Source organism: Argentina silus (genome assembly GCF_951799395.1).
Source record: "Argentina silus genome assembly, chromosome: X".
Lineage (NCBI taxonomy): Eukaryota > Metazoa > Chordata > Actinopteri > Argentiniformes > Argentinidae > Argentina > Argentina silus.
The window spans coordinates 31,080,794-31,097,561 of record NC_139653.1 but is presented as its reverse complement, the minus strand read 5'-3'; the positions used below and the strand labels follow the sequence as shown (position 1 = coordinate 31,097,561).

Below are 16,768 nucleotides of genomic sequence, written 5' to 3'. Positions count from 1 at the left end.
TTTTATTATACACAGGCGATACTTGCACCTTGGGCTGGAAGGCATTACCATAACCATAAAGCCACGGAGAGTTCTTGAATGTCGGCTGCTGGAAATAGTGGAATTAGACAGCATCAGCCGAAATGTGTGTTTTTAGTGTCCTACAGCAAAAACAAGCTGGTATTCCTGTTGCTACTTACACAGCTAGCTATATTTTAGATTAGGTTAAATGGTATAATTATAATTATATCAAGTTAGTCTATTTGTAAAATACAGAGCTAGCTAACTAAAGACATATGAAACTTGCTAGCTTGCACATTTTTCGCTAGCAATAGTGATATTATCTATCTTGCATATTGCTGTTTTAATTAGTGAAAAGGCATTTGTAGGACTATAGGCAACATGAGGTATTGAATTTTATGAAGTGTTATTTTGACAACATTTGCATAATAAAGCTTATAAAACGGATTTCTTGTTCATCTACAACTGGTTGCTAAGTGATTTAATGGCTGCCATTAACTCCCTGTAAGTTGCTAAATTCAAATCTTAGTTAAGTTTCATTTATTTTTCTTAACGTTTTGCAGTTACAAAAAGTTGAATAGTTTAAAAAGTATAATAGGATTCAGAATGCTTTTTTTACAGGGTTTTGAGTTTTCTGCACATTTTGTTTTCTGCATACTCCAAGTTGGTTTGGAGTGTGTCACTTAAAAGGTGTACAAACAGCAGCATTCCAAAAATTGCATCTTCTGGTCACCATAGACCTCTATGTTAAAATTTGCACTTAAATTTTAGTATTTTAAAAAGTATAATGAGTTTCAAAATGATGAATACAAGTAAGTCAAGTGAGTCCTCTATGCGCGTTAAAACGCTAAAATTGTATGTTTTGCATACAAGCTGTAGGAGGAGTAGCGGTGAGAAGAAAATATAATAATAATAATAATAATAATAATAATAATAATAATAATAATAATAACTAGATAAGAAGTTCCAGAAGTAACTTTGTGGGCTTGCAAAGTCTTATTTTAAAGTTTTAGACGATAGATAGATATATTTGCTGGGAAGTTGGAAAAAAGTGAGATTGTCTTATTACGGTAGCGGATAAAGTTAAAGATAGTTTGGTTGGTTAGATGGATGGATGAATGGGTGATTGGTCTGTTTCTTGGTTGGATAGATTAATTGCTAGATGATAGATAGTTAGATATATAGATAGGATGAGCCTGGGGTACTTCAGCGGAGTGGGTAGAGAGTTGGTTGGTTCAGTGGTTGAGATGGTAGAGTTGATGAGTATCAGTAAGCTTTTATCAGGGTTGATGATGATTTTGTGGGTAGTTGAAAGAAAGTGAGAGAGATTGGCTAGGTTGGTTGATTGGATGGATGAATGGATAGATAAGAGAGGGGCGGTGTAGAAAGATCAAAAGAATGAAGAGGTTAATCAGTATGGGTTATACTGAGTTAAGCAGTAGTGACTGGTGAAAGGATGATGGCCAGGTAGTTGAAATGTTAGATACATATAAGGTTGGAAAGATAGATGTTAGATAGATAGTATGTTAGAAGGTCATTGATAGAATGTTAGATAAATAGATAGTCAGACAGATAGATAGATAGATAGATAGATAGATAGATAGATAGATAGATAGATAGGATGAGCCACTCCAATGGTTCATGGAGTGGGTAGAGAGTTGGTTGGTTGAGTGGTCCATTGACATATGGTTTGAAATAGCAAGTAATATGGGAGGACTTGAAAATGAGTGATGGTCTGGTTTCTCAATTCAGTTACATGTTCTCTGCATGATTAAACATAGGCCATCCATCAGCATTTTTTCCTTCAAGGCACATAGCTGCTAATATGCTGATGTGATCATGCTTTCATTTGTGTAAAGGGGGATATGTATTGATGTTGAGCTATCAGAAGAGAGTGGCCAAGACACACTACTACAGCATGATTTACATTACCTACTTTGTTGCACAACATGACTATGCAGGGGCCTTTATGTACTATATACTCTACACTATGTCTACCTTGCTGCTGACAAGGGTTAGGGTATAATAAATATCTTGATATTGTATTCTGTACCTACATTCACTGTATATGAAGATGGTTCTCTCTTGGCTTCAGCAGAAAGTCAAAAAATTCTACAGTGACGACAGCTCAGTTTGTTCCCTTGCAACCTCTATCAGATGTCACATTCAAGATGCAAGACTCAGAGGGAACTTTGAACTGCTGAAAGATTGAGGTTAAGAGCTTGAGGATGGTGCTCAGCTTCTGGATCTGTAATAGCTGCCATTGCAACAGTTGTTTCTGTGTATGGAGGAGGTGCTCTGTATTGAGGTATAGCCCCAAACCAAAAATGTGTGCATGGTGTTGCAGTGAATAATTATGCAATCATTTTCTTTTAGTTTTCAATGCATAGGAGAGTGAAATTACCTCAGAGTACCATAGCTCTTCACCACTCCTCATACTGTAATACACAAAGTTTATAATAACCTGAAATGAGGTATCCAAATTGCAGATGTTATTTTATTTGTTGGCACATCACAAGATGGAAACGCAAACACTGAATAGAAACCCCATAGCTCGAATGTGATATGTGTTTTCACCTAATCATTGCCACTATTCATTATGCTATGAAAGTCCATATGTCACAAACAGCAGAATGTAAACAAAACTGGAGACTCTTATTTTTGGAGACAGGCATCAGCGTTATGATTTACCTTACCTGCAGGCTTAGTAAACCTTGGCTAAAATCAGAACATATTTACTGTTCGTAAGCAACCACTCAGATTTATTTTTGCTAGCAATCATAATGATGACGTCTGTCCCCAAAAATGACAAATGTCTCGAGTTATGTTTACATTAAATTCAGCAATTTGTGATGTACGGACGTATCACTTTTGGTTCTATACTCCAAAAGATTGGATTTGAAGTCAAACATTTACTAACAGGTATAGATTGTCAGCTTTTTTCTAATGTCCAGTCCAGTGAAAACTGGGATTTATATAGAATTTTGTTCACATTTGAATCAAGGCAGAAGGAATTAGCATCACCAAAGTATGAACAATCAATATTATTGTTGTGTCGTTCATTTTCTAATCTCTCCTGTGACTGCCACAAAAAAGATAGGATTTTCTCCAGGTGGATCAACACAACTTTGGTACGTTAGCTACTTGTAAATTACATGAGAGATACATTTAAAGTGCCCACTCAGGTTAAAACAAGTAAACAAGCACCTATGAAAAGAAGCATTTAGCCATGTAATAAGTGAAATTGTGATGTTATCAACTCATCTTTAGTTTGCATCACAGGTCAGTTTAATTAGTTACTGGAAAGCATGAATGTAATGGAATGTTCACATGGAATGTTTCCACTCCAGGGATTAGTTAGGCCCATGTAAACAATCTGAAACTTGCCATCTGTGGATTCAACAAGAAGCAATGTAAATAGATTGGTGCTTCAGCAGGAGACTGCATCAAAGGTAGGATTAATGGGAACTGATAACTATCAATCCTCATCAATGGTGGCATGAGCATGACATTTTTGCACAGTGCAGCTGCTACCTAGCTAATGTTAGCAAGGTATAAAACTAGAAAGCATTTTGTTCACATAGAGGTAGAGCTAGAGAGGTAGTTATGTGGTGGTTAAGGTGGTTAAGTCTAGCAGTAGTTGTTACTGTGATAGCCTATTGTGTGTTCTGTAACATTATGGTCATGCTGAATATTTAGTGAATACATTAATTATATTACTGCGCCTAGCCAGTTGGCATGCTGTTTTCCGGATAAATTTAGGCATAAGATAAAGCAGTATTGTATTGCGTGTATGAAATCAGAGTAATTAGAGTTGGGTGGACCGCCACTTTAAGGGTATTTTTGTGCATGTTGGTTTCACCGTTCAGAAATTATAAAACTTTTTATACATTTCAGGGCACCAAAAATAATGGGACACATTAATATAATGTGCAAGTTAAACACTCATGTTTATTATTTGATCGACAGTCCTTTGCATGCAATAACTGCCTGAAGTCTGCGATCAATTGACCCCACCAAACGTTGGGTATCTTCTCTGGTGCTCTGCCAGGTCTGTACTGCAGCCATCTTCAGTTGTATTGTATTTTGAGGGATTTTCATCAGGAAATGCATGTTCAATTTATTTAAAGATTGACTTGGCCACTCAAGAACTTTCCACCTTTAGGCTTCATATATTCTATGGCAATATGGTTTTGGTCATTGTCATTTCTGTACGATGAGAATTTGGAGGCATTTGCTTGTACTCGAGCAGACAATATACACTCACCGAACACTTTATTAGGAACACTATACTAATACTGGGTAGGGCCTCCCTTTGCTCTCAAAACAGCCTCAATTCTTTGTGGCATTGATTCCACAAGATGTTGGAAACATTCCTTTGAGATTCTGGTCCATGATGACATGATTGCATCACGCAATTCCTGCAGATTTTTCAGGTGCACTTTCAAGCTGTGAATCTCCCATTCTACCACATCCCAAAGCAACAGGATAACTAGTGATTTGTACGTTGCAGCGAAGCCTCTGTAGTTCGGCTGGTGACATATTCTGCAGATGGTAGACTCTGACACATTGACACCTACCTCCCGGAGAGTGCTCCTGATCTAGGTGATTTTTTAATTATGGTGGGCATTCTTCAGTCATCCACTGTAGATCTTCCTTGGCCTACCAGCGCAATTGCGATTTTATTCTAATGATGTTCCAAACTGTTGATTTTGACAGGCCTAAGGTTTTGGCGATATTTCTAATAGTTTCTTTCATATTTTTCAGCCTAATAATGGCTTCCTCGACTTTCATTTAATTATTTGGTCCTCATGTTCACAGACACCAATAGCAGACTCTAAAGGCAAACGCAAAGCCTAGAATCAGTACAAGACATTGACAGCTCTCTTATGCCTACACAAATTATGTGACGGAACACACCCGACTTACCAGAAACACCTGTCAAGCCAATTGTCCCATTATATTTGGCACTCTGAAATGCATGACTATGTATACAAAGTGTTGTCATTTGTAAATGGTGAAACCGATGTACACAAATACCCTCAAATAAAAGCGGACAATCCCTACTTTAACCTCATAGTAAAACTATACTTTTAAAGTATATAGCCAGAAGAAGAAAAAATGCTTCACTGTCCCATTAATTACGCATTGGGCAATGTATACTGTAACAGTAATGACTGTTTATACTAATAACGTGAATGCTTTGATAGAAAAATCTATTTTCAGATCTCAATGAGCACAACAGTGTCATTAGCCCTGCCCCTGTGTTTACTTGAATTAAACTGGGTAATCATTCCAACAAATCTATGCAATGCAACAATGAACATGTAATTGTTTCCCCACTGGGAGTGGAGAGAAATAAAGATTTGTGTTGTTATTTTTCATATGTTATCGCTGAAGTGGCACATATAAATGTATTTTAGAATATATATATCTATATTTTATCTACAATCTGAATATTAGGAACGTAGCATGTGTTTTATTCAATTAATTGGTGTAGTAGAGATTTGTGTTGTCCCAAATATCATAATTATAATTATCATTGTAATTGAGACAGAATTAACAGCCTGAATATGAATTGAATGCATGGAAAGCACTTGTTAGTAATACTGTATGGACTGAAGACGCTTATCTATGAACTGAAATATTATCCACTTAATTTTGACATTTTGCAGTTTGTAGTACTATGCAGTGTTAAGTAAGTATTTTCTGACTGAGAAGTCCTCTCTTGCTCTGTGTGGTCTGCCATATTCAACGTGATATTAATTCTGAATATATTATTTAATTGAAACTTTGGGGTGTTGAGCGTATTTTAGGTAACTGCTGCTTTGGTACCTGTGAGAGAAAGAACCGTTGCTGTATTACAACACAAGACAATTTTAAAGGACTCTTTCATTTCCATGCCTGTCCAAGAGGAATTCAACAAAGATACTGTATGTGTCATGGAATGTTCTACAGATTGGTCACATGCAGAGCTCTGAAGGAGCAAAAAAATACTTCAAAGAAGTCACCAGTGGATTGCCAAACTTGGCCATGATTAATTGCATTCCCAGTATTTGTGAACTTATTCATTTGTTTACTCTTTTGGCAGAGCCATTCCTCAGTTCATGGATTAGCAGAGATATTCTCTGGCTCATGTGCAGGCTAATTTGCAGGGTTTTAGAGGTCCTTGTGGACAGTTTTGGGCTGTTATCTGCAGCGCTCCATACCCTCTCTCTGCTCGTGCCTCTGAGTCTAAACCAACCAACCCATCCTACCACCAAGGCCCAGGAGCCTCACCAGGGTACAAAGCACCACATGGTGCAGCATGAGCCCTCCCCTAATGGAGGATCATCCAACAGCAGCTTCATGACTTTTGTCCACCAGTCATCATTATCTATTGGACTTGCAGTCTGTTTTACATGATTTACATCACATACTACACTCAACCAGGGATGAAGTGGTGGGCTTTTGTCCTGTCTGTTCGGTAGTTTATGCTCCTTTTAATATGGTGAATAGTGTTTATCCACCTTTTATGAAGATAAACAGATATTAACTTTAGTGTTTACATTTGTCATTTTCTCTGGTGCCCAGTGTTTACCAACCTTTTAGTCCCTGCACTCAACAGAAGAAAAGAGGTAGCACTGACATCAAGTATAAAGACAAAGAGAGATGCTCATCTGATTTATTTTAGTGGCTGTTGGTCCTTTGCTATGCAAAATATGGTGTTAAAATAATGGCTTTTTAATTTTCCCACGAGAAGCCACAAAGTGTTATGCTTTTACAGCTGCAACTTTATTTAGTCGCTATAAGAAAAGAAAAGTGTATGTGCTTGAACAAGAGAGATCTACATTTGTGTGTGTTTTGATGTGCGCAGTACTTGTGAGGATATCATTTGTTTTATCTTCTTCACCATCCCTGAATTATAATCTCAAAATAGCATATTTGTAACCCATTAAGCAACAGAGGTAAATTGCCGCTTTATATAACAAGCTTCAATATTTGTGGGGAGTAGTGGGCTGGGATTCCCACTACCCCCAACAATTATTAAATTGTGTTATATTAGGATAAATAATTGTAATAAAGGTACCAAAGAATATTGATTTTTCAACTTTAAATGTCTACTATATTTCTCTGCCTTAGCCTTAGAGCAAAATCAGACGTGAGGTATTGTGGGGAAATTTCTGAGATATCATATCAAATTACCCTTTCTTACCTCACAACCTGCATTTTAATTCCCCCCTGATGATCTTTTTGTTCTTTTACTTAGTCCAGAGGCCCAATGTGGCTTTAGTCATAGGTAATGGGTACAAATTAATTATAATTGAACACATCATCCATATCCGGTAAGATGTCCTTTCTATTCTACATAGTCGCTTGTTTGATCAGATCTGTTCACACAATGGCACAGTCATACAAGCTTTCATACACATATACAGCACTTTCATCCTAAAAGTAAGACAGGTACAGCCATTTTACGGTATATGAAGTAATTATAGCCATGTGCATGTTTCCTCTGATGTGTTCTCTCCTGATAGAGAGACCTTAGGGGTGTGCTATTAGAATATCAGGGTAGAATACTGAATATTAAGCATTACTGCAAGAGAACAATATATGGTGCTATAATTCATGGTGCTTTTCAGTAGCTTCAAGGTGTCAAAACATAACTTAACTATAAGTGTGAAGTTTCAGGGGAAACTGTGACTGCATGCGACTGCTAGTTAAGGCTGTCAATTAAATGGACATTGTCATTTGCAACAACAATTCTAATTTTACAGTATTGTTTTAATTAAAAAAATAAAAGATTATAGTTTTAGGTTACAGTATAAGAGGTTGTGGAAGTGGATTCTGTGGGTAGGCGGAGCATGACAGCTAGAGCTGCATAGTATTTGTAATGATACTGTTATAGTATTTATAAAACAAGAATTATTATATCATTAGGAATTGTGAGTGCTGCAACAGCGGATGGCACATAATGGTAACACTTTACATTACAGTGCCGGATACGCACACAATAGGAGCACTGTGTTCAAGTCTTGTTCCTGGATTTTTGTAGCTCAGCACAGTGGAATTCTACCATGTGTGCATGTTGAAGAAAATGGCAACACAAGCTTTGACAATTCTTTTCCCTCCTCTATTTAGGTTCTCATAAAGTGCTGCTGTCATACTGGTCTTACACACTGGTCTTATCTCAGCTGTATGAATTGCTTGCTTTTGCAGGTCAAACAAGAGCTGCATCTTCATACCAACACCAAACTGCACTGCTTTGACGGTGTGAACTACATAGTGCTTAAACACACAGCTATTGCCATTTACAGTATGTGGTGGCTTCACACTCATGGAAAATATGGCCCCTGAGTGTCGTCAGCTATGTCTAACGAGCATAAGACTAAGAATATTCACTATGGAGTGATTGTAATGCTTTCATTATTAGCAAAAGAGGGACTGTGCAGAGCTGTTACATTATATTAAAGAGCAGTGTTTAAAATTGTATTTCGAATGAATAATTAACTTTCCTCCCCTTAGATTGTGCTAAGCTCAGAGGGTGAGGGCAGAGAGTTCCTTTGCCCTCAACTTGTTTACCTGCAGAATTATTTTGTGCTGCATTTAATAGCACAATGTGTTCTATTCTTAGAAGTGACCCACTGCTACTATATTTGTCTTCCCAAAAATGTACTGTATACATTGACTACTGTATGTTTGTCATGTACCACATATTGGTACTTTATAGGGTCAACTTGAACTGTGGAGGCTCAATTCAGATACATATCATCATAAGATTTAATGCTGTCAGTGAAAACAAGGGGTGATCCTCTTAAAAAGAGAGCATCCACCCACTGTGCAAAATAGGCATTTTTTAAATAGAAATGAGAGAAAGTTTTGAAATAGAAATATTCTACCATTTTTTTTTATTAGGCAAGTAAAAGCCACTTTGATCAGGAGCGTGGCTATTTCTTAAGGGTATACTTTAGCATTTTATTAGGCCAGGCCTGGAATGCACAGAGGAATAATGGGGTAGGGGATGGTGCCATCCTTGTTCAGTGAGGCCCCAGGCAAGCCACATGTAGCCCTAATGAGCCACTTACAATTTCAGGCTCCGCTTGCTCTCAAACACCAAAAGTAAACTTTTTTTTATTTTTTTTCCTCTCAGAATTCAGACCTTAAGAGGATTGTGAGGTCATTAATTATTCATGCCATTGTGTTTATTCACCAGCCTCTATGTGTGAAGTGAGACCAAATGGAGGAGCCCGAACAGACCGGACAAAAAAAAAAAATAGCATTGTTTAACCACGGTTTAAGTCGGTTCAGCCGATGATCAACCCATGATAGAGGCGAATGAACATGCATTTAAAGCAGATTAACATGTGCTGCTATTTGAAGTCTGGAAATGTCTGCGGAGGACTGCTGAGTGGGTGTGGATACATTTATCAGCTTGTTTTTAGACCACTTAGCCTACACTAGTAGACAGGAGAAGAGATCTTCCCACTCTCTCTGGCAGAAACACACTCATGAGGAGAACCTTAAGAACAGCCATCACACGCTTGTAGGATGTTGTTAACACTGAGGGGTGAGGTGATGTGAACCTCTTCTTTTTATCCTAGAACAAAGAGAGCCCCAGGGATGTTTGAACGGGGCTTCTTGGAGGGATTTGGCTATGTCAGCCCTTGTCAGTACTAACATTGATCAAGAGACCAGTAATGTAAAGATCAGACAAATTCAGGTTTGGATCTTAAAACTAGAGTGTAAGGAATCACAGAGATGGATCAATTAGTGGGTCTCTAGCTCTGGGAGAATGGTTTATTCGTGAAAACAATAATTTTTTGAATATGTTTAATTTTTCTGTGGCATAACAGTATATATATTGTGCTGGTAATGTATGTGTTATATGACTCCTTGTTCTTGATATGACTCCTTGTAGATAGTATTCTGAAGCTCCTGTGAAATGTGGAGTCACAGGGTTTTGCAGAACAAAATAAGTGAAGTCTACGCAGCAGTAGTCAGATTTTGGTCCTAGACAGCAAAGAAATCCCCATTCAGTGTTCTTTTGATTTCAATCTCCAGGCTTCAATCTGGTGCCTCATTCCATGTGCTGCCACCGAACAGTCGAACAGATGGTGTCTTTCAGTTAGGCGAGGGATTGCAGAGCAGAGTTCCCCTCCAACACAAAGGAAAGTGTGCGGATGAAAAAGGCAAAGCAGAAGAAAGACAGTGATGCCAGTGGAGGATGACTGGAGAGGGAGAATGTGCCTGTAATCACCTCCAGGAGGAAGCTGCCATTGCCAGTCGCAGCCACTCTGGCCTTCTTTTCATCCTTCCCAGGTGCTGCTGAAAAGAGCCACCTCTACATGACTGGACAGCTGCCTGCCTGCAAGGGCCTGTGTGTAACTGCTGTCCCATTGCAGGCCTGTGTGACCACTGCCATCCTCTTTATCCTAGCTGTGTGATAACCCTCAGTGTAGGCCAATAGTGTGCCACTGGGCAGCTTGAAGCTTTCAATGGTGCAATTGAAGGGTAATATGGTGTAATTGCTTCATCATACCCGCCTCCAATCCTTTGTCTTTTGTAGCCTACAGATTCTTGAGATGTGCCAATCTTATCATCTTAGTTAATTGCAGAAAATGTATTTTTTGATAGAGCTAAATGCATATTTGAGTTAGTGAACAATCAAGTTGGGTAGGCACCCGACTATGGGTATTAATGGGTTGTTAGTTTTGAGTGTTTATTGCAACGAAAACATCCATGATTGTTATTCTATACCCATTCAAGAGCACATTTGTGAATAATGTTTGCTGAGACTAAGAGTACTGATATGTTGTGGCTCAGTATTAAATGGAGTTTTGCCGTATGTGTTTGTTAAATGCAATTTTATTACACACAGATGTCATTTCCATTTTCTCTATAATGGTCTGGCCTGTCTATAAAAAAGCATTTATGAGTATTTACGTTTTTACGTATTTATTTGTTTTCAACTTTACCATACAGTCATGAGAAAAAGTTAGGACACCCCCCAAAATATTAAGTTATTCTCTTAAAAATATGGACATATCAATATGTTATCTTCTTTCTAACAATGTCTATAGATAACGGGGATGTAATTGAACAAAAAACTATGAAAATGTAACTTTGTAATCATTTATTTAACGAAAAATTAACAATAATGCCAATTCCTACTGAGGAAAAAGTTAGGACACCCTATGCCCTAATAGCTAGTATTGCCCCCCTTGGCTGAAATAACCTCAATTAGACGTTTCTTATAACTGTCTACAGGTCTCTGACATCAATTGGGAGAAAGTTTTTCCCACTCCTCCTTGCAGAATTCTTTCAGCTGTGTGATGTTCGAGGGGTGTCTTGCATGCACAGCCAGTTTCAAATCAATCCACAGCATCTCAATAAGATTAAGATCCGGGCTTTGACTTGACCATTCCAGAACTCTCAATTTATTTTTCTTGAGCCATTCCTTGGTAGATTTACTGAAATGTTTTGGGTCATTGTCATGTTGCATGGTCCACATCTGCTTCAGCTTCAACTTTCGAACAGATGGTCTCACATTTTCCTCAAGCACCCTCTGATACAATACAAAATTCATAGTGGATTCTATGATGGTGAGCTGACCAGGCCCTGCTGCAGAAAAGCAGCCCCAAACCATGACATTTCCACCCCCATGCTTCACAGTTGGTATGAGGTTCTTGTTCTCAAATGCTGTCTTGGTTTTGCGCCAAACATGTCTACTCTTACTGTGCCCAAATAGTTCAACTTTGGATTCATCTGTCCAAAGCACATTGTTCCAGAAGTTCTGGTCTTTCTCTAGGTGTTCTCTGGCAAACTTTAGTCTTGCCCTGATGTTTTTTTTTGACAGCAGGGGTTTCCTCCTTGCACACCTCCCATGTAATGCAAACTTGTTCAGTCTCTTTCTTATGGTGGATGCATGTACTTTGACATCAATTGTGGCAAGAGATACCTGTAGGTCTCGTGATGACATTCTGGGATTGTTGGAGACTTCTTTAAGCATCTTTCGGTCAGCTCTTAGGCTGAACTTGCTTGGGCGGCCTGACCTGGCCATGTTGGTGGTGGTTTTAAATGTTCTCCACTTGTAAATTATTTTCCGGACAGTGGAATGGCCAATTTCGAATAGTTTGGAGATCTTTTTATATCCCTTCCCAGACTCATATGCATCTACAATTTTTCTTCTGAAGGCCTCAGAGAGCTCTTTTGATCTCGCCATGGTGATGCAACTCACTTCAACAATCAAGAGCAAACCAAACTAAATATCTGAGGTTTAAATAGGACAGGCTCCTCCAAAATCCTCTGTAACGATGTTCTAATCATTTGCACCTGATGTGGTGCTCTTTATTATAATTTTAGGCATTTTAAGTGGAACTAAATGTAGGGGTGTCCTAACTTTTTCCTCACAAGAAGATTGCATTTCTATTAATTACATTTTACCAATAATTTTTTAAATAATTTGTTTCAGTTGTATTTGTTTAGTTATATTACCTCAATTTTTCAATATTGTTCAAATGAATATCAAATGTCCATATGTTTGAATATGTTGAAGAAGACAAAGGTTTTCATAGGGTGTCCTAATTTTTTCTCATGACTGTACGTTGCCTCATCATATATTCTGATATTGATTTTTGGCAGTTAAATGGACATGTCAGAGAATATTTATTAGTTTTCTAATGATGGTCCAATCGAAAGCCCATTTCCCAACTTCCTCTCCCTTTGTGTGTGCATGTGCCTTTGTGTGTGTGTGGGGGGGGGGGGTTGTTGGTTGTCTGCTGGAAAAAACATGCCATCATGTGAGATTGTTTGCACACAGTAGTAATTCCATAATTTTATTTCATCCTAATAAACTCAATATAAATATGATCATGATCTGTTGCAACAAGTGCTAAAGCAACACAACTAAGTTTGACTTTTAGTACCCGCAATAATGACATTGCCAAAAAACCTGTGTTAGCTTTCCATTTGCCCAGTCTTTGATCCTAAATCTAAACCAAGGGCAGTGATGGAGGGTGTAGGGCACATTTAATCAGTCATGGCAAGGCTCAGATACTGCCACAGAGCAAGTCTGTTTAGGAAAATCAAAGAGGTTTTGAAACCTCCTTTCATGGGTTTAGTAACTCCAAAGCCTTTGTATCGCAAGACATTTCCAGGACAGCTTGATCTCAACCACATAGGATTATTACAGTGCTGTGACACAGTCTTGCATAGGCCTCACCTTTAAAGGGTTTATCTTTATTATACTTCTGGATGCCTGAGATGGGGGCTGTTCGTCTTTCCAGGACAAGTGGTCCACAACATAATGCAACATAGTGTTACAGGGTGGGCACAAGGGCACGCTAATGCTAGCCAGTCACTCACACTAAGAATGGGAAGAAATGGGCTCTCCGCTATGATGAATTTCACCCATACTCTATATATGGTTACCATGCCCTTTCCTGAAAGCCATAGTCTGTGAGATTCCCAGTCATTTCAGATAATGAAATACACTCACCGGCCACTTTATTAGGTACACCTGTTCAACTGCTTGTTAACGCAAATATCTCATCAGCCAATCACATGGCAGCAACTCAATGCATTTAGGCATGTAGACATGGTCAAGACGACCTGCTGAAGTTCAAACCGAGCATCAGAATGGGGAAGAAAGGTGATTTAAGTGACTTTGAACATGGCATGGTTGTTGGTGCCAGACGGGCTGGTCTGAGTATTTCAGAAACTGCTGATCTACTGGGATTTTCACGCATCTCTAGGGTTTACAGAGAATGGTCAGAAAAAGAAAAAATATCCAGTGAGCGGCAGTTCTCTGGGCAAAAATGCCTTGTTGATGCCAGAGGTCAGAGGAGAATGGCCAGACTGGTTCGAGATGATAGAAAGGCAACAGAAACTCAAATAACCACTCGTTACAACCAAGGTATGCAGAAGACCATCCCTGAATGCACAACACGTTGAACCTTGAAGCAGATGGGCTACAGCAGCAGAAGACCACACCGGGTGCCACTCCTGTCAGCTAAGAACAGGAAGCTACAATTCGCACAGGCTCACCAAAATTGGACAATAGAAGATTGGAAAAACATTGCCTGAGTCTCGATTTCTGCTGCGACATTCAGATGGTAGGGTCAGAATTTGCCTTAAACAACATGAAAGCATGGATCCATCCTGCCTTGTATCAACGGTTCAAGCTGGTGGTGGTGGTGTAATGCTGTGGGGGATATTTTCTTGGCACATTTTGGGCCCCTTAGTACCAATTGAGCATTGTTTAAACGCCACAGCCTACCTGAGTATTGTTGCTGACCATCTCCATCCCTTTATGACCACAGTGTACCTATCTTCTGATGGCTACTTCCAGCAGGATAACGTGCCATGTCACAAAGCTCAAATCATCTCAAACTGGTTTCTTGAACATGACAATGAGTTCACTGTACTCCAATGGCCTCCACAGTCACTAGATCTCAATCCAGTAGAGCACCTTTGGGATGTGGTGGAACGGGAGATTCGCGTCATGGATGTGCAGCCGACAAATCTGCAGCAACTGCGTGATGCTATCATGTCAATATGGACCAAAATCTCTGAGGAATGTTTCCAGCACCTTGTTGAATCTATGCCACAAAGATTTAAAGCAGTTCTGAAGGCAAAAGAGGGTCCAACCCGGTACTAGCAAGGTGTACCTAATAAAGTGGCCGGTGAGTGTACATACCTCTTGAATTTGATGACTATTTAAATTATTTACGTCTCTCTGTCTTACATTGACATTGCATATTTTAGAACTGTTATCATTTCCATTTTACATCACCAAAATAATAAAATGATTGTGTATTTATTTATGTAGGGATGTAGGAAGTATATTTTGTGCTGCCTAAAATGTGATGGTGGCAACCCAAAATCTGTCTTGCATGAAAATTCCTAACTTCATTCTGTGATCAATACGTTGCATTATTAAAGCCGACTTGCACTTATTCATGTCAGACTGCGCTAAAACATTTCCCCCGTTTCTCTGTGGTGTGAGAGAATGCTTGATGACGGTATGAGAGTAGATAGGAGTTGGTCCCATTGCTTGGTCCTTGTTAAAATAACCTGATATTTAAACCATTTCCATTGTTCATCTCTGCAATTCATGAGCTGCTATAATAAACTTGATTTTGCCGATCTATCTGATAAGGCAAGCGGATGAGGCAAACCATTATCTTTTCAAACATCCTTCACAGCTCTTGTCACCACCTTGTGGTGGCTTTCAGCAGCACTTCACACCATGTGTCTGCTGCAGCAGCGGCATTGAGGTATACCACCGCTGTGATGTTGGTGTGCACCTATTAACCACTGGCCCAATGTATATTGTATTGATTTATGCCCTCCACCTATAAAAGTATTTCATAAAACCAGAGATTGTATATACTAAAGATATGCCACTCACTATTGATTTTGCGAGAGACATGGAAGATGTGCCAGTCCAATGGGGATACATTTTTGACAATTACCATGCAGTTATAGATTAGCAGTTGTCGTTGCTAGGTTCGCTCTGCTAGGATTGCGTCTTTTTAATAAGGTGTAGACGGATTTGGTGGTGCCAGTTATTTGATTTAAATGTGTTTAAATGTGGAAGTAATCAACTGATCTTCCAAGTGTGAATGGTGACCAATGCCCCCCTCTGTCAGCCCAGGAACACTTATTTACAGTTGAATGAGCATGCCTGGTGGATGTCCTGAAGAAATCGTTCCTTGCCTGTTGTCAATTCCTTTGCTATTGTAATGTATAAAGTATAGGCCAACTGGCTCTCACACCTATGTTCTATTGTCGGGATGGTATTTAAGAACAAGGACAGCAAGATTTACTTTACTACCTTGACACACATAGCGTTAAACGTATGGTTAAACGTCCATTTGTTTACTACAGTCATATGTCTTTAAAACTGTTAAATTGGTTAGTTTGTTGATACTCTATTCTCATTCATCCAATGTGCATTAATGTGATGCTGTGTGTTAGATAAAGGTTCTTCTGAAACAGAACAACATAATCGTGACCAGGTCAACCCATTCATGTCTAATGTTTGCATGCATCGTTAACAACACGTTAGAGTCGAGACATCAGCTTCAGGTATTGGCTTGAGCGTAAACTCCTTGTGATGGATTGTAACTTGAGAGCATGGTAATATAGCATTTTGGGTATTCTTAATGGAATCCAGGATCCAATATGGCCGAGTGTCTGTCACACAGGGATGAGCAGGTCATTATCAATCTTTATTAACCATGAAATATCTTTTGGAGTCATGTATAATGTAATGTTAACTTGTGTTAGTTGTTCATGTGACCACTTCTATAGAGTCCGCTGTATCATATCTATGACCGTCTGAAGTTGTACTTGGAATAAATGTCGTATTCTTAACTCGTCCAGCCTGTCCTCCATTCTTCAGTGTTTTTATCCCAATTCTTCAAACACATGTGTAAGACTAGAGTGGGAGGCTAGGAAGGCTAGGACAAAGCCAAATAAAGTGTAAGTTTAACAATCCAATGACCACACAGAATGTTTCTACACACTTCAGTGATCTGAAAAAACTGAAGGAAAAATTGCTAATCCGTATAATTTTGCTGTGAGTGGAGTTTTTGTGAAGTTTTGTGGAGCCCCCCCCATAGGCGACCTGCCTAAAAAAACAGTATTAAAATAAGCGCCCGAAGGGGCGTCGCCAAGATGGCGGCAGAGTGACCTGGCTTCCTTTTAAAGATGCTTAGATAAAACTATTACCGTAGTTACGGTTGGGGTTAGGGTTAAACAAGTCTCTACCATGCTGGCTTTT

General features: G+C 38.9%; 1 protein-coding gene across 2 annotated transcripts in view; it reads left to right on the top strand.

Annotated features, from left to right (window-relative positions):
* The window catches only part of tenm4 (teneurin transmembrane protein 4), a gene marked incomplete at both ends in the record, with an annotated part of 153,596 nt that overhangs the window by 13,216 nt on the left and 123,612 nt on the right, over window positions 1-16,768 (top strand). The window lies entirely within an intron of this gene.